Source organism: Eurypyga helias, unplaced genomic scaffold (genome assembly GCF_000690775.1).
Source record: "Eurypyga helias isolate BGI_N326 unplaced genomic scaffold, ASM69077v1 scaffold2411, whole genome shotgun sequence".
NCBI lineage: Eukaryota > Metazoa > Chordata > Aves > Eurypygiformes > Eurypygidae > Eurypyga > Eurypyga helias.
Genome location: NW_010231343.1, coordinates 47,149 through 72,162, shown reverse-complemented (window position 1 = coordinate 72,162; position 25,014 = coordinate 47,149). Strand labels below are relative to the sequence as shown.

Sequence of the window (25,014 nt, the reverse complement as noted above, 5' to 3'; positions counted from 1 at the left end):
TTGTTTTTACAGATTTAAAAATCTGTGCAGAAGACGGACGTGTTTAAACAACTTTAAGACTGTAAACATCACCTGTGCTAAGCAGGAAAAGTGTAGGTTAGTCGCGACAATCTCAACTTCAGATTGTTTATTTTGGCCTAGATCTCAACAGAAAAAATCTATTTGAAGCTTCTTCAGTACAGAGGGAATAGCTGAAACAAGGACCATTTTTAACTTCTGTTTTAATTTTGCTCACTTGCCTACTTTGCCTCAGATTTTTGCCTCTAGTCTTCATTACTGGGTTGTGATAACAGCTTCCAGCCCACCACTTCCCAAACCTATAAAAAGAGTAGTACTTGAAATTATTACAATTGTAAAAGAACTTTTAAACTGCCATTTAAGCAAAAAGACTTGTAACCAGTGTTCCTTTGTGATACATATTGTTAGGACAAAGCATTGTGTTGGACTCCCCCAGGTTTAGGGACTAAAGAACAGGAAAACTGTAAAATTATCTCCCTTTTTGCCAGCATGAACAAAATGTTATCTCCTTCACATTTATATTGTTTGCATGAATTCCTAAGCAAAACATTTTTTAGTGACTGCTATTTTAAACTAAGAAATTGTCAGTTTTTGTTGTTCATAAAAGATTCAAATATGATTTCTTTCATCCTTGCTACTTACTTATGGTCTGTAAAACAGTAGTAAAAAAAAAATCAAACTATAAACCTTAGAAAAGTATTAAAAAGGAAGATAAAAGTATGAGAAAAGGACTTCATGCCTTCATTTCTCAGAATCTCTTATGGTGATGTTTTTCATTAACCTATCTGGTGGTATGAAAACGATATAATCAGACATATGGGCTGGAACTGTGTGTGCTGATCATCAGATAGGGATGTAGGGGGGAGCAGCTCACTCAGGAGGCGACAGGTGAGAAATGCCAAGATTAAAACAGGTCTGGGGGCTCCTCACAGTCCCAGCCACAAAGGAGAGGAAGAGGCACACAACATGCCCGTTGATACTCCTCAAGCCCTAAATGCTAACCATGCCTGTGCAATTGCTGGTTTATACTACCTAGCACTGTACCGCAGAGGGTCCAGTTGTGGAAGCATGAGAAGCAAAAAAAGGGCTGCAAAAAATGTTTTGTGAAAAGAGGTCTTGCACCCCACCTAACCTACGGCAGCTCTCAGCACCGTGGCTAGACAGCTGCTGGTCATGTTAGCCATGTCGACATTGCACAGCAGTGTAGCAGAGCCAACCAGCAGAGAAGTAGTCTGACACACTAACACTCAACATATCTGTCATTTCTTATGTCTGAAGGGTAAAACTGCCAACTAATAAACACAATATAATGTTCCTTAGTGGCAAAATGTAAAAAGGTTTATTAATTTGTAGTAGTTGATTACATCTACTGAGGCAAGCTGTGTTTTGACACGTGCAATACTGTATGGCACGGGAGATTATAACTAAACACATGGCAAAAATATATAATTGCATCAAGTTCTTGGCAGAAAATTATTTGGTCTCTCCTCATTTCCATTGCTTGAAACTGTCAGAACTTGAAACTTTTTGGTTTACAGGAAAGTCATAAAACACAGCTGAAGGATCATGTTTGAGAACATCTGAAGAGCATACAGAAAATGTAAGGTGAACTGAACATGAAACATGAGCAAAGGAGACTGCGAGGGAATGATAAATGTGACCTGGGGAAGGAATTTTTCCTAATCAGGCACAGCCCTGCTATGAGTTGATGTTTGGTGTCAGTTGTTCTGACTGAGCAATGACTAGGACAGGTCAGCTGGTTTAGGCTTCAGAAGTTAAATCTGCTCTTTGTAGCTGCAACACTGTTAAGTGCATTTACTAACTAAACAGAAATTCAAGTAACAAAGTGTTTTTTCTTTTCTATTAACATTTCTCTATGCACATTCAATCCTTTCACAAACTATGCAATGGGCTTAATTCCATGAGCAAGGAGATGAACTTAAGCTTATCCATATCCAGGTTAAGGTACAGCCCTGAATGATTGACTCAGTTGAAGTCCTAAGGATGACCATTAGACCACAGATTTGGTGGCTAAAAATATCCTGGTGCTGAATCCAGCTACCTGAAGCAACATATCTCCCTAGAAGCTATGAAAAAGTATGTTTTAATTAGATCTGTAATACTTATGATGCATAAAAGAGCGATTACAAAATTCAGTGTATGCTTCTACAGACATCTCCAGAATATGTGCGCTATGAAGTCTGAGCATATCAGATCCCCTACCAAACACAGAAGTTCTCTATAATGTTTTTCTTGATAAAAAGATTAGTGGATGTTTAAGACAACCTTTCTACAATATATTTATAACCAAGAATGTGAAATTTTACATAAAAGATCCTAAATATGATTTTTTTAGTTGATTTCAACATTTTTGCACAGAATTCCTAAAGATTTCTTACAAATGATACACGTAAATACACTACAGAGATTTGCACATGATTAAGTCAATAAAGTTCTGCCTTGTTTACTCACTGGAGGTGTTGTATGTGGAATTAGAACTATTACAAACATATTACTTTTTTTATTGTACCAAAGAGCTGTACACAGAGGGATACATGAGAAACTTCACTGTAGCTGTGACCAAAACTACATGAACTATTAAGAAACATACGTGTGCAACCATTCTTCATCTATTCTAATTCTTAAAAACTGCAAACATTTTTAGTGGTATATAAAACCCATGAAGTAAGGCTGGGCTAGAATTATATTTTAAATAGAATACAGAAAGTGTAAAAGCCATAAGAGAAATCGTTGCCAAGGATTGGATTAAGATAAAATAGGGAGCCAGAGGTGAAAACTGTAAAACCACACAGGCTGAGACATGTGGGGGTCAAATGCCACGATGTCAGCAGTATTACAAATTACTTAAATTTGGATCAACTTTGACCACATGAATCAAAACCAACCTCCTTTCTCCTCCAGCCTAAAATCATCTCCCAGACAAATCTGTTTTGCAGTCTGTTCACAAGGAGAAATGCAGTATTTTGCCCAAACTGAATTTGTTGAAAGAGCTTATACAACTGTGCAATATAGAAGAGAAGAGTGCACCCTACAGCACAGCACCGGACACCTCCCCCCTCCCCAGCAGCTCCAGCATGACAGCTCTGTAATCTGGAGTCTCACCAGGTCTGGAGTCTTAAACTGCAAGGATAATATTTACATTACTTACTAAACAAGGAAGGTAGTAATACCTCTGCTAGAACCCACCAGTTCATGTTTGCAAAGCACACTGGGGAAGGAAAGCATTAGTTTAGTTTGGAATTCTGGAGGATAACCAGTTCCCTAAAAGGCATAGTTGATGAGAAAAAAGGATTCTTTGAAAACTTATAAATCCGTAGATTTATAGAGGTCTGCATAATAAGCCAAATGGAAAGAAAATAACTGCTTTGAAACTTTTTGTTGTTGTTAATTTTAGAAGAAGTGTTTCTTCTCACCTGTTCAAATTTAGTAGTTCATAAAATAAATAAACAAATCATTGTAAGTGGAATTTGATTTAAATGTCAGTCATGAGACAGATAGATGTCATTCAAGAACAAAAGCAAACACTGAAACTTTCTCTTGTATAGACAGAAGTGAAAAAGATCATAACTGGCAGCTCAGTAAAGCTAAATCTGAACCATCACAGAGTGCAAAATCAAAAGCTAAAACTTTATCAAAACAGCCAATCTTCCTTCTGAAAAGGCCATTGGATATTCATTGCAGTGAAAACTCAAGAGAAAAAAAGGAAAAGAAAAAGCGTACCTAACTTTACTATATGTGAAACAGGAGATCTAAATCAAAACCCAAGGCATGGGTTGTGAGACACTGCCACAGGTTGCCCAGAGAATTTGTGGATGCCCCATCCCTGGAACTGTTCAAGCCAGGTTGAATGGGGTTTTGAGTAACCTGATGTAGTGTGGTGGTGCATTTCTTCCCCTCTTATCTCCTGGACGACGCTATGGCCTTAGAGATTCCCGTCAAACCTTAGCCATTGTGCAGGGAGCTTGGTGGTTAAATGTCCCTTGATCGTATCAAACACTCTTGCATTGCTGAGGTGGGGGACAGTACTAATTGTACTAGGGTTCGGTGGCTTGGTTACAGTGGGGGATGAGAGTGAAACAACTAATCATCCCCTAACAGCCCTGAACCTCTTTGTAACACGGGTAGATCAGTACCAGCATTTCTACGATTCTGGGAATTCTAGTGATCACCTACCCAGATCATGCGCAGGATAGAAATCTACTTATGCCTAAAGTCAATCCTCTCTTGAACCTATAAATAGGGTTCCAAGGAAACCCCTTTGAGCTCTCCTGGACCACAGGGGGCTGTATTCAGCATCTCCCTCTGAGTGGGATGCCTCTCAGATTTCAAATACTGTCAAGTTTGCAAGATCAAAGAACTGTCCACGCAACCTGGGATGAAAACATCCTTGAAGCTCACCTCTTCACCTGTTGAGAGATGCACTGACATCCTATGTGAATATTTTCAATTAATTAAAGGGGAAATTTTAACAGGTACTTTTACATAAATATAAGTATCTATCTCTATTTCTATATCTCTGTGTGTGAGTGTATGCACCAACTTTATGTTGATAACTTTGTTAAGTCTTTAATTAGGTTACTGTGCTGATTCACTAATAGTTTTTGCTGGGGAATTATATAATTTAATTGTGTGATATATCTGAATAGTGTTAATGAACTTCAAATTGCTGTTATTCCAGATTACTGCTATCCCAAAGTTTTGCAAAAAGCACAAAACACACAGTGATCTCTTTTCCTAATTCTTTAAGCATAAATGGTTGACCAAGTCTGGGACTAGGAGTGGATTCAGCCACCCCTATACTTCTCTTTTGAGGAGTTTAGAAAGGGTGTCCACTCTGAACCTCATCTCCCTACCTCATTCCCTTTTCCCCAACTCCTTAGGCATAAACTGCTGACCAGGTCTGGGACTAGGGGTGGATTCAGCCACACCTAGATTTCTCTGTGAGAAGTTTAGAAAGCAAGGTGTCCACTCTGAACCTCATGACCCAGCAGGAGGAATTCCTTACCCCTTTTCCTTAGTCCATATCACAACAATCCAATTCTGACTTGATTTCTATGACTCTGTAAAACATTTTTAATTCATATATAAACCATTTTAATACGTTGCTAATTTGATTTCACCTTTGTATGCTTTTCCTTGTTGAATAAGTAGTAGAGTGGACCTTGCCATTGAATTCTGTGAAGTTGTGTTTCTTACAAATTCATATTAAAATAGCTTTTCCCCTAATACTTGTGATGCTGATTTTTTAAGCAGTCTAAACCACTCTATTCCCCCTATTGCGACACCTAGTGGAAGGTGTCCCTGCCCATGGCAGGGGGGTTGGAACTAGATGATCTTTAAGGTCCCTTCTAACCCTAACCATTCTGTGATTCTATGATAAGGTAGGAACACAATGCAAAAAAATTAAGTTTAGTGTCCTCAAATACACAAAATAATTCAGAACATCAATTTCACACCTACATTCACTTCTAAAACATGTAAGATCAGTTATGTCACTGCAGTCTAATAGTAACTGTTACTGAAATGTCATGTTAATCTGCTGCTTTAGCTTGAGTTAAATCTGTTCTGTCTGAAACATTAAATCATTAATAAGAACATACACTTGAAAACACTGTCTTTATTACACAAAACACAGATGTATCCTTGATGGCTTCTGGAAAGAAATATAGGCAAGGAAAGAGTAATAAAAACTATCTGTACTTACTATATATCGGCTTACATATCATTGCACTATGTACTGTATCTCAGTTTTATAGGCAACAGACACATCAGCTGTTCAACTCAAGCACAACAAATCATTTTTATATCATTGATTTGCAAATTTTGCTCACTGAATTGCCTTGCTTCAACCATTTGAGATGAATGTGAGCACTACCAGTAATAATGGTTTCCTTCCCCAAGACAGCAACCTCATTAAACCAGAAGCAAATCAGAAAGACATTCCAGATTCTATAAAATAAATCTGTCCTATTATCAGAAATAAAGTATTCCTCAGTCACATCAAGGTTCACTGCATCTGCTTAATAATCAACATTATAACGAAAATTCCAGAGTCAGAAGGACTTTTCCTTATCCAAAGGACTGACTGTAGTACATTGATTTCAGTATATAGAAAAAACAAAAATTGATTTTTTCATACATGCAAAAAGCAAACATTGATTTTTATTAGTTCCATAATAATAACTGTGCTGTTGCTTGTTCTGTGAGCTAATGACTTCCTTTTTTTATTGCTTAAATCACACCCTCACATATTGTTCTATATGTTATATACACCTACTGTTATTCCAATTGTGTTTGCCAGTTTAGGAAAGAATATTTCATATTAATGAAAGAAAATATATTTTAGGGTTAGATACTCTACTGCACAGCATTTGTTTCTATTTCTGTATGTGAGGGAAAAAAGAAATTATAACCAAAGTTCCACCTCAATCCTTTTATCCCTGTTTTATGTTTTTAGTCAAAGATCTGTGTCAGAACGTATTATATGAATCAGTGATTAAGAACTGAACAACCTTTAACAATACATATTTCACATGTGGTTAGTCTCCTTTATGATCTCAGTTTTAACAAGTAGCTCTAGTTAAAAAGAAATAAAAATAAAATCACAGCCACTGTCAGTGTTACATCAGTAGCACTCTGCAGTCACCTTTCCAGCTAAAACCGCAACACACTTAGAACTAAATTAGTTTCCAATGCATGAGTGCACATACAAAATCAGGTATGTCAGTCGTAAAATCACGCTAATTAAAACATACACATAAAAATTTGATAGTACTAGTAGAATTTCCCAGAGTTAGTGCAGAGAACTACAACTAAGTATCTGACATGCTTCATCTATCTTCATGTACCACCGTCAGGTGTGGCAGCAGTACAATGACTCCTCCAAAGGAGGAGTAAGAAGTAAAATGAGCTGTTTGCAGCCACCCATGGGTGGTTATAGACAGGAGTGAATTGTGCACCCATCCTTGCAACTTCAAGATCCAGTTTTGCAATCCTCATCTATGGACGATCCACCATAACCCACAGGTACCCCATAGGTACCCCACAGGATAGTGCTGGGGCAATAGTAACCTGTCCACACATCACCCTGTGTCTCCATTCTTGCATTACTCTCCTGGCTCATTGTCTCAGCAGAAGTACGCGCAGCTCCTCTGGGAGCCGATTACATTACCCCCTGTGCCCACAGCTAGGCCACCACACGCCGACTGTTTTGCAAGAATAATGAGTATTGGCAGATACTAATAAGAGGCAGAAATCTCCCAGACATCCAGCCCTGTCTCATGGGACCACTCCAACCAGGAACGATGCCAGGTTCAGAAAGCTCAGGAAACAGCCGAGACGGCATCACCTTGACCCAAGCACTCACAAATTATATACCAATACAGCTCTCTGCTAATTGCTGTAAAATAAATAAATAACAGCGGTGATGTTTCCTTCAGAGAGGAAAAAGCACATGCAGCCGTTACTCACTAGAGAAACTCAATTTTTTTAAACCTACACCTTGAAGGTACTATTTAAGTTTTCATATTGAATTCTGAACCTATAAAATATGATAAATGCCTTTGCACTATTAAGGAGTAATATGTAGCATGAGGCCAGCTGCTGGCTGTTACCAAAGATTTATCATCACAAAAACTGGTGGAATACTGCTGTTGCTGAGAATAACAAATATATTATTTGGGGATACATAAAAACGGGGGGAAAAAAGCTCTTTGACACAAATCAAAGGGAATGCAGAGAGGTACAGCAGACTTAGATGTGGCCTGCAAAAATCTTTAAGTATTGCCTTTTCCTGCTTCATGCTGTGTAGTTAGTAACAGCACAGCACACGGCAGAATTGCGTCGCTACAAACCCAATGGCAACCCCATTGAATATAAGGCTTCACAGAGAACAGCCCCACCGGAACAAAGTCCTGTAACCCAGGGCAGTGGCCAAAAATAGGTTGATGCAAAAAGAACAAAAATATAGAAATCAAAGTAGAAAGCATGTGGCACAGGGAGAATTAGAATGACTACTCTCTTGGAAGGAAAAAGGAAAAAAAGGAAAAAAGGAAGCCAAAACCCCATAAGCCATATACAGGTACGTTCCTAGCATGCTGGTGGCCTATATAAAATGGAAGCTGCTTATGCACACTGCATCCTCTCTTATCTTGTAAGAGGTATAGCAACAACATCCGCATGTCGTGCAAGGGAGATGGAGGCAGACCTCTTTCAGTGAAGATGAGTAATGTTTGGACATAAACACATTTCTTTATAGATGTCTTGGAAGATACCAGGCACTATGTTTACTTGGTACATGCATAATCTAGAAGTTTAATTCTGGATGAAGGATACAGCGCTCTTAGAATTTGGCGTTGGACTTTTAATTGAGGAATTTTCATGTTTTCAATTAAACATATAAATCGATTCGCTATACAGCAATGGAGAAGGTTTGGGAATTCAGTGTGCTGAGCAACACATAGATAGCTACAATCTCTAATTTGTTTCTAATTACTCCAATAACAACATAGCGTTCTGCCAAAAAAAAATCTTCAAAACATGTAGCTACTGCTGTACTATATGGATTAATGAAAACTGTAGGTTTTTCACTTAATTCACTGAACATGCTGTCCTCATGAACTGACTTTACAAGACAACGGAGAAAGCAATGCCACCATGACACTGGGTACGATTTTGTGTGCCAAGAAACAACCTATCATATAAAGGGAATTTGTATTTTAAATAAAAATAAAAATGACAGCAGGTGCATCTCTTGATGAAAGACTCAATTATAGTGTCATAAGAACTACCTGCCCTATGAGAATTCATTCAAATTTAACATATTTCAAAGAGAGTTTGATTGTCTGGACAATAGCCTCTGATTAACAGCACTTATTTAACTTATTTATTTTCAGTAACATATCTCCTTATCTGTGTCTCTGTCAGAGCACAATCAGGCCAGTAGTCATTTTGCACCCCACAAATTCATGGCTTTAGATCTTTTCCTTAAACAATCCAAAGCAAGGGAACCTTGTATCCCAACGTTGTTTTGGTTGGGATAGAGCCAATTATCCTCACAGTAGCTAGTACGAGGCTGTGTTTTGGATTTGTGCTGAGAAGACAATAACATACTAATGTTTTTAGTTGTTGCCAAGCAAGGTTTATATTAAGCCAAGGGTTTTTTTAGTTTCTCATGCTGAACCTGGTTTCCTTATTCTCTAAGTAAGTTGTAGGGAAGCCACCACACTAATCTATATACTCTTTCACTTACAAGTTATTGGACCTGGTCCATGAAAGCTACTGAACTTTCTTGTAACAACTTTCTTGCATTTTGAAAGAAGTAAGGTTAGATGTGTGTCTTCATCACCAGTATCTATTAGCTTATTGAACCAAAGGAGGTAGCAGATTTCTCTTTGTGAAGGTAGTAGCTATATTCTATGCCAGTGCTTATATAATTTTACTTCTTGAATCTTTTATACCTATGTACTACTAAAGTAACCTAAAAAATAGGAGAAATCATAGCAGTATAGTGGACCTGAAATATTTCCTGGTCCACTTGTGATAATTAACAAATTGGTGCAGTACATTTATGTGGCTCCAAAATTTTTGACTGAACATGAATTTTTTCTATTTATCTTTTACTGTATGCATCAAAAATTTGAGTAGCTCCTTGACACAATACAGTTTTGTTCTGAAACTTTTGAGAAAAAAAATTTTAAAAAATGTTGAACACACAGGTTTGGGGTTTTTTTGTGTTGTAGAGGCTTTTTAAGTCTTGAAGTCATAATCATCTGTCAGATTGCTTCCTTATCTCTGTAATATTTCTAAAGTATACTTTACCTTAACAGCAAACTCAAAGGTTGTGCCCTACTGCACATCCATGTCATAAACTGCTTTCAGAAAGAATTTATAGACATTTAAACTATTTCTAGTTTTTGCTGGAAAGTAAATAAGAGGGGAACGTAGAAGTAGTGCACAGCACAAGCTTAAACTGAAGCTTCTTAGGAAGGTACGTTTTAGATTGTAATAAAAGGTCACATTAAAGTTTACAGAATAATTTCCTCCAAGAATGTAAACTTCAGTTATTATTGTTACACAGTGTGCTAATAGGACCTCCTGGAACTTAGCTTACTTCTTATTCATGATAAAACTTCATTCATTGACAATTAATGGTTATTTCTGTGGTTTTGTTTTAGCGATTTTTTTGTTTGTGGAGTTTTTTTAAGAAAAAGTGGCCATATGAAAGGGTATGCAGTTTTTAAATTTCATCCATAACTTAATTTAAGTATTTCTCTACTCCTTAAACAGCTTATCAAAATCATTTTCCTGAGGTTTTCTAACTTTTCTCCCCTCTCAATAGCATGAAATATTGTATTAGTAGTAGGATTATTATGCCATTTCTCAACTGTCAACTGGTCATCATGCCATTCCCTTCCTGAACATTATTTGCTCCTTGAAGTGAAAAGCAACTTAATCTAAAATGAACACAGCAGAACACAGAGCAAAGGTACTGTAAATCGTGAAGAAAATATGAACTCTCCCTAAATGCAGAAGGGTAATTTAAAATACAAATTTATTCTTAAGCAACTTGTTAAACTAATTAAGAGTTCTTAATATTGTCTCTTACTTCACAAAAATATCACTTCTCAAGAACATATCAAAGCTGCTCAGACCTCTCAATGAAATTCATACCAGGAAAACTAAAATCTAAATCACAGAAATAAATGCTTTTTTTTCAGTGCAAGCTGTTCAAATACTTGTGAGTTCTTTTACATGGTAACTCATTTTCTGTGACAACATCATTACACCAGAAAACAGGCAATTGTTTCAACATTCTGTTTAATGAAAAAGGAATTAGAGTTTTCAAAAGCATTCACTCTTCTGGGTTTTGCTCCAGCTGATTTTAGTGTGAGTTTTATGCTGCAATGAACATTTTTATGCTTGGGTCATTGGAGCTACTGAAGGAAGTCAGGTGCTACCTATATTATAACTAAAAATCTCTACTGCTCTTCCATAAAAACTCCAGCTAGGGGCCGAGGCAATACATTACTTCTTTGAGCTCTGTTGTAGATTAAACGGAGACCATTGCAAGTATTGTTATCTGACAAAAAATTTAGACTGGATCTTTTTGTTTCATTTTGTTCCCTCAAAGATAAAAATGAAGATACAGACTTCCATGAAAAAAAAAAAAAGACAGCACTGAAGAACAGTGTGTTCAGTCTCAAATTTAAAACATTTGAGAGTATACTTCAGTGTCTATTTTTAGCTTTGCACACTCTAATACAACATTAACAATAGGCAAGACACTAGCAAAATAACCAGTAGGAAACACTGAAAAATGCGAACCAAAAAAGAAAGGAGTAGACAAAATATTAATGGAAGGATTTTCTATGCTGTGTGGTGCTAATTGTATTTAATTTTTGTTTTGAATCATTCCCAGTTACCCTCCTATGTTCTCTTTCTGTGTTATCACTTAAAATAAAGCTCTAGCTGTGTTTTGTAAGGAAGGATCAGGATAAGAAATTTATGCAGTAATGTAATATAGTAATAGTAATATAACTATCTCACTGCAGACCTCCAGATTGCTGGGTTTTGTGTATTGACTATCGCTGAATTCAACTGTTTCCTTGTCACGTAACAAACGACTCCTTTTTAAAAAGGAGTATATAAATATTGCCTTTGAATTATATATATTAAATCCATAGCATATGATATGATGACAGCTACCAATTAGTGATTGATTTTTTCCTGAAATAATATCACACAAATCAAGCAACTTCACCTTAATATCTTAAGAGTAAATTTAGCCTCCTATATATTCATATATGCACAGTATTCCTTAAAGCTGGTATAAAACCCAAATGAAGTAGAGAAATTTTTAAATTCATTTCAGTCCTCTCAGTCTAAATTCCATGGGCCTCTCACATTCTTCAGTTAATTGGGCTGAATTTACTGTAAAGTAAACAATCAAAGCATACTTTTAGATTGCTGTTTCTTTATGTTTCTAAGTATAAAGTATCAAAGGAGCTCCAAAGTGAAGATTCAGAACCTATATCAACCATATTGCTCACCAACTGAAGAAATCACTGTGAAATACACCAAATACTGACTGAAGTCCACCAAGCTTGTGAAATTAGACCTAACATTCAGAACTGTGCAGCTCTTAGTAGAAATAAAAGCATACACTTACTACTTCTTCAAATTCAGGCTGCTACCATTCCTAAAGGACAAGACATTTCTTATATTTAGAATTAACTACGTTAAGTAGAAGGAAAAACTCAACTTCAAATCTTTTAATTATTACCAGACTTACTGAAATGAACAGTTCCCTAACTATTTCTTTTTCAGTTCTGACATCTTGATTAGGTGTTGCCATCCAAATGACAATATATCCAAGGCAAAGACAATTGCAGTTAGTAATCATTTAATTGCATTATCTCTCAATGGCCAAGAGTCATAGCGTAAATCAGAGTAATCACATTGGACTGGGAAAAGGGTTTTGTTTAGAGAAGTTATAGGCCCTGCTAAAGTTGCCTGCTCTGATTCACAAGCAAGTCTGTCTAGATCATGCTGACAAGAGTTTGTCTAACTCATAGTTAGAAACCTCCAGTGAGATGATTCATAGGTTATTAGCTTTTCACAGTACCTCATCTAGTTAAAGACTTTTTCCTGGCATTGTCTTCACTGACAATTAAACTAATTACCTCCTGTCCTATCCTAGATGAATGTAAAATAATTGATTGCTTTCCTTGCTCCTCTACAGTACAGATTAATGTAATCCAATTCCCTCAGTATCAAAACCCTACTAAATTCAAGAAATAACATACACAAAACTTTATTCTTACCACCAGGTGAGCTACACTGGCAAAGAAAGCAATGAGACTGATTTCACACAGTAACTTCCTGATAAATACATATGGGCTGTTTCTTACTATATCAATGCCTGTATATTTATAAAATGAATATATTTTTTACCTATGATACCTAGAAAGATACTGTTTGCTAGTTTCTACCTCCTCTTCCCTCTCCATCCCATCCCTCAAAGCTAGATACAATGTTTGCCTTGATTGGGGTTTTACTCTCCTGCCTTATCCCTTCCAGAGTCAAGTTCGTTTGGCAGATTAGAGGCCGGTCACAGCAGGCACTTCTGTTCAAATACATCTCACTAGTCTAAAAATCCTCTAGCAATCCAATGCAAAAGAGGTTTCAAGTCTTCAAAACTAATGTATTTATAGTTACATTAATCTTAAAAAATCACTTATCTTCTACTTAATTACTTTTTAGTTAATGCAAGACAATTATTGTTTAAGGATATAAGGTAAATTATACACATTTTCGAGGTAAAAAGCCCATTCTAACCAAGTTAGAAGAATCAACAGCAGGCAGGAAACAAACACGAATAATGTAAATGGTAAATATTGTGGCAATGTATCACATAATTAGCTAAGAATCAAAGGGAGACCAAATACCACATTTTCTCATGTAAAAAAATAAAATAAATGTAAAAAAAAAAAAAACAAAACATAAACAGTAGAACAAACTCACAAAAACATAAATTCCAAAATCTTCCATCAACAAAAGATTCTTCAAAAATCTTTCCCCTTTTTTGGTAGTGGGAAAGTAACAGAGGCAGATGAATGTAATAAGTCATAGAAACAGTATGCAAAGAGAGGTAACAAAGGAAAACTTTCATTACATGTAATAAGGCTTCTATTTATACTATAGATAGCATGCAAGTTTACATAATAAATCTTTATTCTGAAGTTTAAAATCACAAATTATCTTTCAGATCTCAACAGTAGAGAATACAATATTGTTATTCACAGTTTTTCACATAATTTACCTCCAGTAGCAGTTTTGATTCAGTATTCTTTTAGTTATGTGAGTCTTTCTCATTTCAAAACAATTTCCTGCAGCAATTTCTATTTTACATACATGGGGTTTCAGGTGCACTTGCCTGCTTTCTACCTTCTCCTAGTAATTATTCTATTGAGCCACTCAGAGATGGGCATTAGAAAACTGCATTCACATTACCATCTTACATTTCCAAGTGAAATGTTAATTTTTATTACAGTATTTTTTTTTATTAAGTTACCCAGCATCATACTATGCTCTACTGGCTAGGTGGTACAGTATATCCTGATGCATTCCCTTTGAAAAGTTTTTTTGTTCTCCCTGACAACTGATAGAAAAGTCTTCCTTTGAACAGCAAAGCAAGTGATTATACATAATGAAAAGGGGGAAAAACTTATCAAAATACCTTTCTTTAAGAGTTTGCTAACTACATGTATATACATTTACTTAATTCTGTTACAGAAGGAAACATTTATCTTCGGCTCTGGCATTCTTAGGGTTATACAGAATGAAAAGCACAGCCACCTTTCCTGTATCCTCCATATCCTTCAGGAAAGGAAGCAGCAGTCTTAATGAACAAAAATAGAAAATTGGATGCTAGAATCCCTTACACATGCACTTTTCTTGTAAAATCATTTGTAGCTGGGTTTTGCTTAAGCTACTTGTTTAATACTGGTTTTGACCCCCTCTAGGCATACCGTTTTGTTGCCTAATATTCCATTGCACTAAGCACCTGCAATTTTAACTGCAGTAATGCTGCAAGGGGGATTTATCCCCATGTTTCCTTCACAATAAAGGGTGATGCTAATTAGCTCTAATGCTGACTTCTTCTGGGAAATGTAGGTAATGTTTCTGATGTTCCATGATCTTTTTAGGAATTTGTTAAGCAAAGTAGGGAGGAAAGAAGAAATCACATATAAACAAGGTCCTATATTTTTCTTTGAAGGTTTGTTTAAGGTTGTTTTTTGTTTCATTTTGGGGCTTTTTTTTGGTTGTTTTTGTTTTTGCAAAAGGCAAAACTTGTCTTTGAATTTCCTTATACTAGCATGGCTAGCAGACCATTTTTAGGACAACTGTTCATCCTGCCTTTTAGACCACTAATTTTCAACATAAAATCCACTAAACATCTGAAGCTGGTCTTTGAAATGAAAGGGGTAACAGATATTTTCATGTATTATATTCCCTGGCATGCAGCATTTGAAAATATAGCAACCAGGAAAAATAACCCAAACAGATTATACGGGGCTTCAGATAAATAATGTTGGGAAACATTCTTTAAGTCTGAAGTAAATGCAACCATGTAATATTCCCTGTACAGGGTGAGCTACACTTAGGAAAAGCATTCAAGGAGCCTTATTAAGCTGCCCAGGGTCAGAAGCTCTGACAAATGAGAAAACAGGTCTCTTGAGATGTCATGCTAACAATTAGTTTTAGATGTTAATTAATTTTATCTGTCAGCACCTTACAAAAAAAAGGCACTTTCATGCTAAGGTAATATTTTGGTGTCGTATTAGCTTTATTGTACAAATTGGATATAAATCCATTTTAACATAAAGAAATGGAAACAGAGGAGTACCTTCAGTTTCAACCTCTGATTTTTCATTATTATGGTACTTTTAAGATGAAATAAAAACTACTAAGTACATCTTTTCAAAAAGAAAGAACCTTTTCCAATTTCTTAGGCATAAGTCCTTTCAAGCAGAAAAACTTTACAAGTGATATCACTTAATTAAGTAGAGAGGGCTTTATAAAAGTAGAGCTACTTTTCTGAGTGATATGTACACTTCACATCACCTATGATGCTATTAAAAATAGCACCAGGATTGTGCACAGCAACAGGATTGTGCCCTGCAGTGCTTATAATTTCATTGCATTTCATCTAATTTTTAGGCAGTAAACATGGATTTTATATTTTTAAACAGTGGGATTTTGACATAACTTTGGATTGTTCAATTTATATTCTCAGTCTGACAACTGAAATCATTACTTATGTTTAATCTGATGAATATTACTTTTCTTTTACCGTTCGCCATTGCAAAAGTTAAACCTAGAAGACAACAGTTATTTAGCAAAACTTTTCCAAGAATCACTAAAACATACAAAAAGTTATACCTTGGTTCCTGGTGCTGCTGCTTTATCATACTCTAGCATGGCTAGGTGATTTTCACCATCAGGACCAAACTAGACAGATCAGGTTGTGAAAGTAACGGTTTATCTGTGTAGTGAGAAGGTGGCTCTCTATAAAATTTCCCTGGGAGAAATTACATCTGGGTAGCAGTATTCAGGTAAACCAGTTACCTAACTAAACCTAACTAAACAGGCTTGAGGTAAGAAACAGTCACCAGAAATAAAATAAAATAAAAATAATAATAAAAAAAGAGATGCAAAAAAATCTAATTTTAGAGAGCTACTTTAAACATGAGGTTTTAGCCCATGGCAAGCAAACTGTATGAAAAAACCCCACTTGTTATCTCACTGTTCTGCCACCATGTTCATAATTTTGTTAAAATGATAGAGACAGGACTTTTACATAATCTACTTAAGAGACATTTCTGGAGACACCATGTGGATGGACAATGCAATTTTGCCATGGTTCAGTGACAGAAATTAGGATATTTCACACTGCAATCTACATACAGGCCTGCTGCAATAAGAATTTCAAAGTTTTGTTAAATTCATTCTACCATAACATTTACTCAAATAATTTGAATCTAGGTCAATCTTTTCAGTAGAAGTTTTCCAGGGGACCGGTGACTTTGTAACTACATTCAAACCACATGCTATGGCACTATGATGAATTCATTATGACTTTTAAATTCCAGAAAACAATGACAAATTCAGGTACCTGCTTTCTAACCCTATTAGAGCCCAGCTTAAAAACAGTCCAGAGGAAGAACCTGGGGCTCCGTGCCAACTGGCTTCTACTGTCACATGTTCACATATCTCAGATCTTTACTATATACTTAACACTTGACATATACTTCTGTTACCATGGTCAGTTAAATGAAAGGGGTAACAGTTTATTTATTTATTTGTTTATTTATTTTAAAGAAGAGAAGAATGCGTACTGACATTCTGGCCCAGAACACATGGGAGTTACAAAGCTGCATTTATTACTGCATATCAAGTGTTTTATGGTCCCCAGGTGGAAACCCTGAACAAAACAAGAAGTTTCTGTCACCATATTATGGGTATTTGTTGGCATTTGTACTCTGGTTTCACAAAGCTTTTTTAATGGAAGCAACTGACGTCCCCCTCACTGAGGTTACCCAAAAGTATGAAAACTACTGATACATGTGAGAAATCCTCCACGTATTCTTTTATTAGCATAATATACAATTATAATTTTAACAACCTGTCCTAGAAAAACCTTCCTTCCTGTCAATGTTTCAATGCTGATGTTTACAATGCATGTGGCAAAGAAAAATATGTTAATGAAAATATTTGTTTATTTTTACATTTACTTGTTTTACCTATTCATACCACAGAATAAACGAATGATTCTTTTGGGTTTTTTACAATTGAAAAATATTTACTTCAGAATAAAAGAATAATATGTCACCTTAATAAGGGCTTATCCAGCAGAGCTTGATTTCCAGGTCACTCCAATCACAGAGCACTATCAATTTGACATTAACAGAAAGATACTACTAACAATCTTAAGCATGAGCTAGAGAACCCCCTGCTGTCTACCAGTGAAGGGAATTGAGTTGGAAACCTTTAGAAAAAGGCAACAAGCCATGAAATACCAAATAAAATTCCTTCTTCCAGGCATAGATAAAGGAAAAGAGTACAAAACTACTTTAACAAATAGGACTTGACAAAAAAGGGAGAAAATAGATGCAGGAGTTTTTCAACATTTGTCGCTTTGCCAAATGGAAAAATGTGAAGAAAAATGGTTGTTTCATCTATCTGGAGAAAAAAACATTGAATATGCAAACATATTTACTGAACTTCTGAAGCCCTTTTCTTTTACAAAAATACCATCCAGCCTGATTAGAAATTACTAAAGGATGGGAATAAAAAGAAAAAAAAATTGTCTAATTTTCTCTGCCTTTTATAAAGTTACTATGTGCTGGTTTTATTTGGGATAGAGTTACATAGCTTTGAATGTAATGTTCCTGATTTGATTATCAAACCCTTTTCTTTAATTGACAGAAGATACACAGGTTCAGGTCTTGTAAAACTGGGTAATAATTTGGATTATTCAGGCTGTGTTAACAGAGAATAGGTTAATTCTCTAAATATTTTTGTGGGTATTTTGTTTTATTTTACTTTAATGTCTGTGATTAAATTACATATTTATGTGTAATTTACACTAATTCATGTGTGTGAGTGTATGTATTAAGATAGCCCTTTACCTATATAAGCAGTAGGAGCATTATTAGATGAGTTTGTATTTATGTTGTTATTTTCATGTAATTTTCTAGAATTCTGACTAAAATTTCCAGGAAGATTTCAGCATTCTCCCTGAGCTTAAGTAAGAACACAACTCGAGAACTTGACATTTTTTTTAAGTAATTATTTCTGGATATATAGTAAATTCTTTAACTGGATAATTTCAAAGTATCTTTTAAAATATTTTTGAGTTTTATTTAATATAATGAATAACAGTATTTTCATTTTCACAAGTAATTTTTACTTTTTGACCTGAAAAAACAATAACCAAGCAGCAACATTTCTAGTATTAACTACTGATGTTGCAATACTCTGGTTAAATTACATTAATATAGACAACAGACAATATTTATTAGGATAAGGAATGTCTTCCATTTTACCTCGTATTAAGTCTAATGATATGTTTTAAGAAAATACTTCTTTTGCTGACTCAGGTGACATCTGCCCACAATCAACTTCCCTCTGATCCCAACAACACTCAGGAACTGGCATCATGAACAGCTACAGCATCACAACTGTTATTCGTCATTCCTTTATTCAGTAGTATCATAAGTTAACAGTTACACCTATGGACTTTTTTGTGACTTTTCAGTTTAACAACTCATTAATGTTTTCTTCACATTTTCATGACTAATGTTTCATTCCACAAATTTGTCCAAGAAAATTCTACCACTATGGGCTCACACAAAAATATGTCTACTAAAGTCATGAGGATAACAAGGTTATAGTGTATTTATTTTTAAGACCGGGACTGCAGAACTCCATGCTATATTTCTGAGTCTGGCGTATCTACAGACAAATGAAACTGAATATGCCTCTTCACAGCTAACAAAATCTATGATCTGTCAGAATAAAGGACACTTTGTGTGAACTTTGCATCTTGTCTGCATCTGGACATGGCCAGTGCCCTCACATTTCCTACCAGGGTAATTCCAACAAAACCAAGTGACGCTATTTTTACCTTGAGTAGTTTGAGGCAAAATTAATAGTGAGACCCTTTTTATATGATTGACAGAGTTTGCCATGTACCTGCTATGAGCTACCTGTCAATCTTCTAATCCTATCTTTTGCCTCCTTTTTTCTCAATGCCATACGTATACATCCACAGCTGTGAGTCACTACTGAGACACAGTAGTTTAGACACTTTCTCACTATTTCTCACATGCCATCTATAGAGCAGTCACTTCCGTACAATAATCTTTGAAAATCGAAAATCAACTGACCTGTCTTCTACTCTAATCATGTCAGTTGAAGAAAAGTGTCTTTCACAGTTCGGAGTAGGATAGCAGAGGGCAGGATGCTGTCAGCTGTCAAAGATGCAGTGAAATTTCTGTAAGTATTAAGGGGAAATAACAATTTTATCTCTTATTCTGTTTTCAAAAGCTATTCTTCAGCCACCTTCAATGCTCAAATGAATGCTAAATGGGTGATAGAATTGCCTCTGCTGATGTTTCTGAAGTTGTCACTTGCAATGCCTGAAAGGCCGATTCCTTCATCTCCTTTGCTGCTGGCACCAATAGATACTTAAAAATGAAGAGACAAGGGCACACTCCTGATCTTCAAATGTCAAGAAGAAAATAGTCAACTCAGTCCCCCTCATGAATGACATAAGTGTTGAAAAAGAATATTAAATGCTGGCTCTTGCCATCTTACCCTCAGCCTTAAAAGAAATTCTCCAGAAAAGAGAAGGGGAAAAAAATGCACAAGGTACACAGGTTGAAATTAAACGTACCTTTTACTAACAGCATTTGGATGTTGAATTAAACAGAGTGATTCTCACTCCTATATTTTGTTCAAGAAGCTGAATGAGATTGATGGTTACACTTATCGAAATCCTTCTGGTACCTACTGAAGTATAGTCCAATCACTCCAGATCCCACTGGGGTGAATGGAAAAATTCCTAACAAATCCAAAAATTATTCCATGCCACTACAAGAAGAAAATTAATTCTTGCGAAAGTATGAAATTACAACTGCAGCTGGGTTCTGAGAGAATACATTTTTTCATTCTTATCTCCTTGAAAGCATCAATAATTTACAGATAGTGCTTCCAGATTATTCTTGATTAATTATACTTTACTTTTTTGTCTGACCAGTCTATGCTTACATTATCGCAGCAACATGCTCTTGCTCTTCCCTTGTCAAGGAACAACCAAACACATTCTAGAATAAAGAAAAAGATAACAACAAGGATTGCAGAATGGGGTTAATCAAAGGCAGCTCTACTTTTTAATTAAAAGTTTATAAAAATTAAACCCATAAGTGTTTGGTTTTTTTAATAAAGCCATACTCAGCCGATCATGTAAAACACTGCTGGAAGAAACAGCAGCAATAGTTGCAAATAGATAAAATATCTTATACTTCTACCTGTTCTTAACTTCTTCTAAACTACTTTTAGGAGTCATTCTTTTCATAATATTATTCTCTTTCCTGATGATCTGGACTGTGCTCAGTTTTGGCCTGTATGGCACTGTGACAGGGTATAACTGCTTAGGGGACATCAGTCACAACACGGAAGTCAGATTCTGGCCAAGAGGGACATGAAAAAGAGAACATATTATGCTTTTGAAATGCTGGCTATATTTTATTTTGTGCCTGTGGTATAAACCCTTTCCCTGTCTTCTTAAAATTCACCAGCCATTAGGCAATTCTGCAATAAGTAAACAATTCCATGGTGAATTAGGCAATCACATCTCTTTTGTGGAAAACTCTAGGTATTTAGCTGTGTACATCTGCAGAGCCACAAAGTACTGGCTGAAACATTTTATTTTCAGCTTTTCAGCCACAGTCACACTAAAGATTAAGTAACATAATGTAGATGTCTGACAATGCTAAAAAATGGTATCATCCTGTTAATAAGCCAAAGCTACCCACAATATGACGGGCTATTGGAAAAAGAAATCCATAGGTGCACAGACGGAATTAAGTCTTCAGCTTGTTGTTTAACCTACTCAAAGTACAAGGTCTTCCTGCAGATCCTGAATATTAAGTCCAGGGGTTCATGTTTTGCCAGGTAGTGGCTTTGTGTCACTTTTTATTACGAAATGTTTAGTGACAAATATATCACAAGAACAGAATGTAGAGAACAGTCACAACTGAATTTAAACATGATGGGGTGAGTCGTCTACTCACCCCTACTCCAATGGTTTTAGTGCAGGATTCAGGTTTGACTACTGATTTTCTATGGATTTATGATTCTTTTTGAGACACCCTCAGAGAGAGACAGTATGTCCCCAAGGCTGTATTTGTAGTCTGCTAAAAAACAAGAATCCTTGTCAAGTCAACAGGAATCAGTCAAGCGAGCTTCTCATCTGACAGTGAATAGAATACGTTGAATAAACATTGCACAATAAATCGTGCCAGTTTAACCCTTGCCAGACAGACTTCTGAAAGTGCTCAGTTATGCTAACCCTGCTAAATATGAGTTAAGCAATTTTAATAAGCATCAGAATTAGGCCAACACGTGGTACTTCTTCCGATAATTTCAGAGCCCTCCAATATCCAGGCAGCACTTCACTAAGTTGAAACTGGAACTTTTATTTGATTGAAGATGCACGTGATTACACTAAGCTATGGTCAGAAAAGACCCCACCATTGCTAGGTGTTGTTCTGATGCCACGCCATAGCTAGTGCGTGGTCGAGTAACTGGACAGATGAACCTCATACTTTCCTCCTGGAGCTCTGTATCCACCTGTCTCCACTTAAATCTGCCTCTCCGGTAAATGAATAGTGTCCCAGATGAGGGACAGATTAGAAGGTAGGAAAGAATGACAATGAAAAATGTCGAAAGTAGGTTGCAAGGTTTATAACACTTGTCTAAATGATCACATCAGAACATGGATTATCCATGGAAATACCCTAGGGACCACTGTTAGGGAAAGTTGCCAGCAGAGAAAGAGGATGGATTGAGGAATTTGACATGAGAAAACAAGAGGGAGATGTGGACTAGATGTTTGCTACAACTATGTAGAACGAGTCACTGGATGTTTGCTTTCCAAGCTAGTTTTGTATAGATAGACACCTAAAAACCAATCCTAACACATTTATTTATCCTGTAAGTGAACTCTAATCAGCAACTGGTTAACTACAAATTTGGCTAAAAGGAAAAAAAAAATGGTCTCAAGTTATCCTTTCAGAGAGGTTTAGTCTAACGGGTATGAGAAGGCTTCAGAGATGATCCCAGTCATTTATGTGGGTATATTCACCCACGGACTGTCACAGCTCTGCAAAGATGTATGCCGTATTAAGTCCCTGGTGACAGAAAATCCAACAGGGAAGGCTGGGGGAAGCAGGCCCCATCCCCCTAGCACACACACATAAGACAGGAGAGCATGAACACCCTAGAGCAGCTCCCAGATTAATAGTCTCTGCTAACAAGCAAGAGGTCAGGGTAAGGGGTCATTAGTCAGGACATGCAAAATCAGCATTTCTATGGGCCTGTACAGATGGTTAGGTTTCCAGGAAGGATCCAGCCCACGGCTAAAGCTGCCTCACCAAGGAGGAAGAAACTGAAACATCCCAATTTTTTCCACAGGGGCACTTGGCATATGGGAAGATTACAGGGGATATAAATTTATTACTGACCATCATTCACTAATCTTAGCTATGCACTTGCCTATTCAAGTGCAAAAATGAATATGCTGCAACAAGTAAAGGAATGTGTATAACAACAAGGTAAAGGAAGACTAAAAAACCGAAGAATAATATGAAATCTGATTTGTTCCAAAAATGTATATTATATATAAACCAGTTACTAACATATATAACACTAATACAGAAGAAATCTATGGCTATTGCACTGCAAATACTGCTTTCATTTTACAACCAGTGGTGAAGACTATTGTGCTTTTTTCAACATTTGGTATTTATAGAAATATATCTTTTGTACAGCGCCCTATTGTGTAGGATTGCACACTACCATAACGTGTTAAATATATTGTCCTTCTTTTGCAGCTCTTAAGGACCACACATACAGATGTGTGTGGCAAAGGTACAGTGATAAATTAATACTCGCATACTTAAGCGAGTATTAATACATCATCTTATTCACAGAACTGTAGGATTGTAGAATCATAGAATGGTTAGTGTTGGAAGGGACCTTAAAGACCATCTAGTTTCAACCTCCCTGCCATGGGCAGGGACACCTTCCACTAGACCAGGTTGCTCAAAGCCTCATTCAGCCTGGCCTTGAACACTTCCAAGGATGAGGCATCCACAACCTCTCTGGGAAACCTGTTCCAGTGCCTCACCGCCCTCTCGGTGAAGAACTTCTTCCTGATATCTAATGTAAATATACCCTCTTTTAATTTAAACCCATTAGCCCTTGTTCTGTGACTACAGGCCCTTGTAAACAGTCCATCTACATCTTTCTTGTAGGCCCCTTTCAGGTACTGGAAGGTGCTATAAGGTCTCCTTGGAGCCTTCTCTTCTCCAGGCTGAATAAGACCAACTCTCTCAGCCTGCCTTCATAGGAGAGTTGCTTCAGCACTGTGATCATCCTCGAGCCTCTCCTGTGGATTCACTCCAAAAGGTCAACATCCTTCTTATGTTGGGGTCCCTAGAGCTGAACACAGTATTCCAGGTAGGAGAGTACTCAGGAGGATGGAATAGAAAGGGGAGAATCACCTTTCTTGACCTGCTGATCTGGTTTCTTTTGATATATCCCAGGATACACTTGGCTTTCTGGGCTGCAAGTGTATGTTGTCAGCTCATGCTGAGGTTCTTGTCAACCAGTACTCACAGGTCCTTCTCCACAGGGCTGCTCTCTCTCCATTGTCCACCTAGCCTATATTTATGCTTGGGATTGCCCCAACTCATGTCCAAGACCTTGCACTTGGCCTTGTTGAGCTTCATGAGGTTGGCACAGGCCCAACTCTCCAGCCTGTCCAGGTCCCTCTGGATGGCATCTCTTCCCTCCAGCGTGTCACCCACACCATCCAGCTTGGTGTCGTCAGCAAACTTGCTGAGCATTCATTCAACCCCATTGACTGAAGTTTTTCAGGGTGACCATCCAGCCAATTCCTTATCCACCAAGCATTCCATCCATCAAATCCATGTCTCTCCAAACAATGACATCTTGTGGGACAGTGTCAAAGGCTTTGTACACATCCAGGTAGATGACATCAGTTGCTCTTCCCTTATCCACCAATACCGTAAGCCCATCGTAGAAGGCCACCAAATTTTTCAGGCATGATTTGCCCTTGGTGAAGTCATGTGGGCTGTCATCAATCATCTCTTTGTTTTCCATGTACTTTAACACAGTTTCCAGGAGCATCTGCTCCACGATCTTGCCAGGCACAGAGGTGAGACTGGCTGTCCTCTAGTTCCCCAGGTCTTCCTTTTTCCCCTTTTTAAAAATGGAGGTTATCTATCTCCTTTTCCAGTGAATCAGAACTTCACCAGACTGCCATAACTTCTCAAATATGATGGATAGTGGCTTGTCAGTTTCATCCACCCATTCCCTCAGGACCTGTGGATGCATCTTTACAGGTCCCATGGACTTGTGCACTTGCACATTCCTTAAATGTTCTTGAGCCTGAATTTCTCCTACATTGGGTGGTTCTTGATTCTCACAGTCCCTGCCTTTGCCTCTGTGACTTTTGCAGTGTGGCTAGAACACTTGCCGATGAAGACTGAGACAAAAAAATCATTAAATACCTCTGCCTTGTCCATATCCTAGGAAACCAGCTTTCCTGTTTCCTTATGGAGAGGGCCCAAATTTTTCCTAGTCTTTCTTGTATCACTG

At 36.8% G+C, this 25,014-nt stretch overlaps 1 protein-coding gene across 1 annotated transcript in view; it reads right to left on the bottom strand.

Annotated features, from left to right (window-relative positions):
* The window catches only part of FGF14 (fibroblast growth factor 14), a 109,419-nt gene that overhangs the window by 62,696 nt on the left and 21,709 nt on the right, over positions 1–25,014 (bottom strand). The window lies entirely within an intron of this gene.